Below are 6,438 nucleotides of genomic sequence, written 5' to 3' on the forward strand. Positions count from 1 at the left end.
GCGTGAAAGTTGAAAAGGTCTGAGAACGTCAAAAGTATGAAACAATTGCTTGGCTTGTCATTGGGGTTGTGCATGATTTGAATATTTTGTGTGGTGAAGATGGAGCATAGCTAGACTATATGATTTTGTAGCGATAACTTTCTTTGGCCATGTTATTTTGAAAAGACATGATTGCTTTATTACTATGCTTGAAGTATTATTGTCTTAATGTCAAATGATAGACTATTGCTTTGAATCACTCGTGTCTTAATATTCATGCCATGATTAGATTACATGATCAAGATTATGCTAGGTAGCATTCCACATCAAAAAATATATTTTTTTATCATTTACCTACTCGAGGATGAGCAGGAATTAAGCTTGGGGATGCTGATACGTCTCCGTCGTAACTATAATTTTTTATTGTTCCATGCCAATATTATACAACTTTCATATACTTTTGTCAACTTTTTATACTATTTTTGGGACTAATATATTGATACAGTGCCTAGTGTGAAGGAAATATGCCCTAGAGGCAATAATAAATTTGTTATTTATATTTCCTTATATCATGATAAATGTTTATTATTCATGCTAGAATTGTATTAACCGTATACTTAGTACATGTGTGAATACTTAGACAACCAGAGTGTCACTAGTATGCCTCTACTTGACTAGCTCGTTGAATCAAAGATGGTTAAGTTTCCTAGCCATAGACATGAGTTGTCATTTGATTAACGGGATCACATCTTTAGAGAATGATGTGATTGACTTGACCCATTCCGTTAGCTTAGCACTTGATCGTTTAGTATGTTGCTATTGCTTTCTTCATGACTTATACATGTTCCTATGACTATGAGATTATGCAACTCCCGAATACTGGAGAAACACTTTGTGTGCTACCAAACGTCACAACGTAACTGGGTGATTATAAAGGTGCTCTACAAGTGTCTCCGATGGTACTTGTTGAGTTGGCATAGATCGAGATTAGGATTTGTCACTCCGATTGTCGGAGAGGTGTCTCTGGGCCCTCTCGGTAATGCACGTCACTATAAGCCTTGCAAGCATTGTAACTAATGAGTTAGTTGCGGGATGATGCATTACGGAACGAGTAAAGAGACTTGCCGGCAACGAGATTGAACCAGGTATTGAGATACCGACGATCGAATCTCGGGCAAGTAACATACCGATGACAAAGGGAACAACGTATGTTGTTATTTGACCAATAAAGATCTTCGTAGAATATGTGGGAGCCAATATGAGCATCCAGGTTCCGCTATTGGTTATTAACCGGAGACGTGTCTCGGTCATGTCTGCATAGTCCTCGAACCCGTAGGGTCCGCACGCTTAACGTCGGTGACGATCGGTTTTATGAGTTTATGTGTTTTGATGTACCGAAGGTAGTTCGTAGTCCCGGATATGATCACGGACATGACGAGGAGTCTCGAAATGGTCGAGACGTAAAGATCGATATATTGGAAGCCTATGTTTGGACACCGGAATGGTTCCGGGTGAGTTCGGGCATATACAAGAGTACCGGGAGGTTACCATAACCCCCCGGGGTGTATATGGGCCTTATTGGGCCATAGTGGGAGAGAAGATAAGGAGGCCTAGGAGGGGGCGCGACCCCCCAAGCCCAATCCGAATTGGGTGGGGGGCCGGCCCCCCTTTCCTTCCCCCTCTCTCCCCCTTCCTTCCACTCCTAGTCCAACTAGGGAAGGTGGGGAATCCTACTCCCGGTGGGAATAGGACTCCCCATGGGGCGCGCCATAGGAGGGCCGGCCCTCCCCCTCCTCCACTCCTTTATATACAGGGGAGGGGGGCACCCCATAGATACACAAGTTGATCATTGATCTTTTAGCCGTGTGCGGTGCCCCCTCCACCATAATCCACCTCGATCATATCGTTGCAGTGCTTAGGCGAAGCCCTGCGCCGGTAGCGTCATCATCACCGTCATCACGCCGTCGTGCTGAGGAAGCTCATCCCTGACACTTTGCTAGATTGTGAGTTCGTGGGACATCACCGAGCCGAACGTGTGCAGATCACGGAGGTGCCGTACTTTCAGTACTAGGATCGGTCGATCATGAAGACGTACGACTACATCAACCGCGTTGTCATAATGCTTCCGCTTACGGTCTACGAGGGTACGTGGACAACACTCTCCCCTCTCATTGCTATGCATCACCATGATCTTGCGTGTGCGTAGGAATTTTTTTGAAATTACTACGTTACACAACAGTGGCATCCGAGCCAGGTTTATGCGTAGATGTTATATGCACGAGTAGAACACAAGTGAGTTGTGGGCGATAATAGTCATACTGCTTACCAGCATGGCATACTTTGATTCGGCGGTATTGTTGGATGAAGCGGCCCGGACCGACATTACGCGTACGCTTACGCGAGACTGGTTCTACCTACGTGCTTCGCACACAGGTGACTGGCGGGTGTCAGTTTCTCCAACTTTAGTTGAATCGAGTGTGGCTACGCCCGGTCCTTGTTGAAGGTTAAAACAGCACATACTTGACGAAAAATCGTTGTGGTTTTGATGCGTAGGTAAGAACGGTTTTTGCTCAGCCCGTAGCAGCCACGTAAAACTTGCAACAACAAAGTAGAGGACGTCTAACTTGTTTTTGCAGGGCATGTTGTGATGTGATATGGTCAAGACTTGATGCTAAATTTTATTGTATGAGATGATCATGTTTTGTAACAAAGTTATCGGCAACTGGCAGGAGCCATATGGTTGTCGCTTTATTGTATGAAATGCAATCGCCATGTAATTGGTTTACTTTATCACTAAGCAGTAGCGATAGTCGTAGAAGCAATAGTTGGCGAGACGACAACGATGCTACGATGGAGATCAAGGTGTCGCGCCGGTGATGATGGTGATCATGACGATGCTTTGGAGATGGAGATCAAAGGCACAAGATGATGATGGCCATATCATATCACTTATATTGATTGCATGCGATGTTTATCCTTTATGCATCTTATTTTGCTTAGTTCGACGGTAGCATTATAAGACGATCTCTCACTAAATTTCAAGGTATAAGTGTTCTCCCTGAGTATGCACCGTTGCCAAAGTTCGTGCCGAGACACCACGTGATGATCGGGTGTGATAAGCTCTACGTTCACATACAACGGGTGCAAGCCAGTTTTGCACACGCAGAATACTCGGGTTAAACTCGACGAGCCTAGGATATGCAGATATGGCCTCGGAACACTGACACCGAAAGGTCGAGCGTGAATCATATAGTAGATATGATCAACATAGTGATGTTCACCATTGAAAACTACTCCATCTCACGTGATGATCGGACATGGTTTAGTTGATTTGGATCACGTGATCACTTAGATGATTAGAGGGACGTCTATCTAAGTGGGAGTTCTTAAGTAATTTGATTAATTGAACTTCAATTTATCATGAACTTAGTACCTGATAGTATTTTGCATGTCTATGTTGTTGTAGATAGATGGCCCGTGTTGTTGTTCCGTTGAATTTTAATGCGTTCCTAGAGAAAGCTAAGTTGAAAGATGATGGTAGCAACTACACGGACTGGGTCCGTAACTTGAGGATTATCCTCATTGCTGCATAGAAGAATTACGTCCTGGAAGCACCGCTAGGTGCCAAACCCGCTGCAGGAGCAACACCAGGTGTAATGAACGTCTGGCAGAGCAAAGCTGATGACTGCTCGATAGTTCAGTGTGCCATGCTTTACGGCTTAGAACCGGGACTTCAACGACGTTTTGAACGTCATGTAGCATATGAGATGTTCCAGGAGTTGAAGTTAATATTTCAAGCAAATGCCCGGATTGAGAGATATGAAGTCTCCAATAAGTTCTACAGCTGCAAGATGGAGGAGAATAGTTCCGTCAGTGAGCATATACTCAAAATGTCTGGGTATAACAATCACTTCATTCAACTAGGAGTAAATCTTCCTGATGATAGTGTCATTGACAGAATTCTTCAATCACTGCCACCAAGCTACAAGAGCTTCGTGATGAACTATAATATGCAAGGGATGGATAAGACAATTCCCGAGCTCTTCGCAATGCTAAAGGCTGCAGAGGTAGAAATCAAGAAAGAGCATCAAGTGTTGATGGTTAACAAGACCACCAGTTTCAAGAAAAAGGGTAAAGGGAAGAAGGGGAACTTCAAGAAGAACGGCAAGCAAGTTGCTGCTCAAGTGAAGAAGCCCAAGTCTGGACCTAAGCCTGAGACTGAGTGCTTCTACTGCAAAGGGACTGGTCACTGGAAGCGGAACTGCCCCAAGTATTTGGCGGATAAGAAGGATGGCAAGGTGAACAAAGGTATATGTGATATACATGTTATTGATGTGTACCTTACTAATGCTCGCAGTAGCACCTGGGTATTTGATACTAGTTCTGTTGCTAATATTTGCAACTTGAAACAGGGACTACGGATTAAGCGAAGATTGGCTAAGGACAAGGTGACGATGCGCGTGGGAAATGGTTCCAAAGTCGATGTGATCGCAGTCGGCACGCTACCTCTACATCTACCTTCAGGATTGGTTTTAGACCTGAATAATTGTTATTTGGTGCCAGCGTTAAGCATGAACATTATATCTGGATCTTGTTTGATGCGAGAAGGTTATTCATTTAAATCAGAGAATAATGGTTGTTCTATTTATATGAGTAATATCTTATGGTCATGCACCCTTGAAGAGTGGTCTGTCTTTGTTGAATCTCGATAGCAGTGATACACATATTCATAATTTTGAAGCCAAAAGATGCAGAGTTGATAATGATAGTGCAACTTATTTGTGGCACTGCGTTTGGGTCATATTGGTGTAAAGCGCATGAAGAAACTCCATTCTAATGGACTTTTGGAATCACTTGATTATGAATCACTTGGTACTTGCGAACCATGCCTCATGGGCAAGATGACTAAAACTCCGTTCTCCGGAACAATGGAGCGAACAACAGATTTGTTGGAAATCATACATACCAATGTATGTGGTCCGATGAATGTTGAGGCTCGCGGCGGGTTTCGTTATTTTCTCACCTTCACAGATGATTTGAGCAGATATGTGTATATCTACTTGATGAAACATAAGTCTGAAACATTTGAAAAGTTCAAAGAATTTCAGAGTGAAGTGGAAAATCATCGTAACAAGAAAATAAAGTTTCTACGATCTGATCGTGGAGGAGAATATTTGAGTTACGAGTTTGGTCTTCATTTGAAAGAATGCGGAATAGTTTCACAACTCACGCCACCCGGAACACCACAGCATAATGGTGTGTCCGAACATCGTAATCGTACTTTACTAGATATGGTGCGATCTATGATGTCTCTTACTGATTTACCGCTATCGTTTTGGGGTTATGCTTTAGAGACGGTTGCATTCACGTTAAATAGGGCACCATCTAAATCCGTTGAGACGACACCTTATGAACTGTGGTTTGGCAAGAAACCAAAGTTATTGTTTCTTAAAGTTTGGGGTTGCGATGCTTATGTGAAAAAGCTTCAACCTGATAAGCTCGAACCCAAATCGGATAAATATGTCTTCATAGGATACCCAAAGGAGACTGTTGGGTACACCTTCTATCACAGATCCGAAGGCAAGACATTCGTTGCTAAGAATGGATCCTTTCTAGAGAAGGAGTTTCTCTCGAAAGAAGTGAGTGGGAGGAAAGAAGAACTTGATGAGGTAACTGTACCTGCTCCCTTATTGGAAACTAGTTCATCACAGAAATCTGTTCATGTGACTCCTACACCAATTAGTGAGGAAGCTAATGATGATGATCATATAACTTCAGATCAAGTTACTACCGAACCTCGTAGGTCAACCAGAGTAAGATTCGCACCAGAGTGGTACGGTAATCCTGTTCTGGAGGTCATGTTACTTGACGATGACGAACCTACGAACTATGAGGAAGCGATGATGAGCCCAGATTCCGTGAAATGGCTTGAGGCCATGAAATCTGAGATGGGATCCATGTATGAGAACAAAGTGTGTACTTTGGTTGACTTGCCCGATGATCGGCAAGCCATCGAGAATAAATGGATCTTCAAGAAGAAGACTGACGCTGGCGGTAATGTTACTGTCTACAAAGCTCGACTTGTTGCGAAAGGTTTTCGACAAGTTCAAGGAGTTGACTATGATGAGACCTTCTCACCCGTAGCGATGCTTAAGTCCGTCCGAATCATGTTAGCAATTGCTGCATTTTATGATTATGAAATTTGGCAAATGGATGTAAAGACTGCATTCCTGAATGGATTTCTGGAAGAAGAGTTGTATATGATGCAACCTGAAGGTTTTATCGATCCAAAGGATTCTAACAAAGTGTGCAAGCTCCAGCAATCCATTTATGGACTGGAGCAAGCATCTCGGAGTTGGAATAAACGTTTTGATAGTGTGATCAAAGCATATGGTTTTATACAGACTTTTGGAGAAGCCTATATTTGCAAGAAAGTGAGTGGGAGCTCTGTAGCATTTC

Source organism: Aegilops tauschii, chromosome 5, assembly GCF_002575655.3.
Source record: "Aegilops tauschii subsp. strangulata cultivar AL8/78 chromosome 5, Aet v6.0, whole genome shotgun sequence".
NCBI lineage: Eukaryota > Viridiplantae > Streptophyta > Magnoliopsida > Poales > Poaceae > Aegilops > Aegilops tauschii.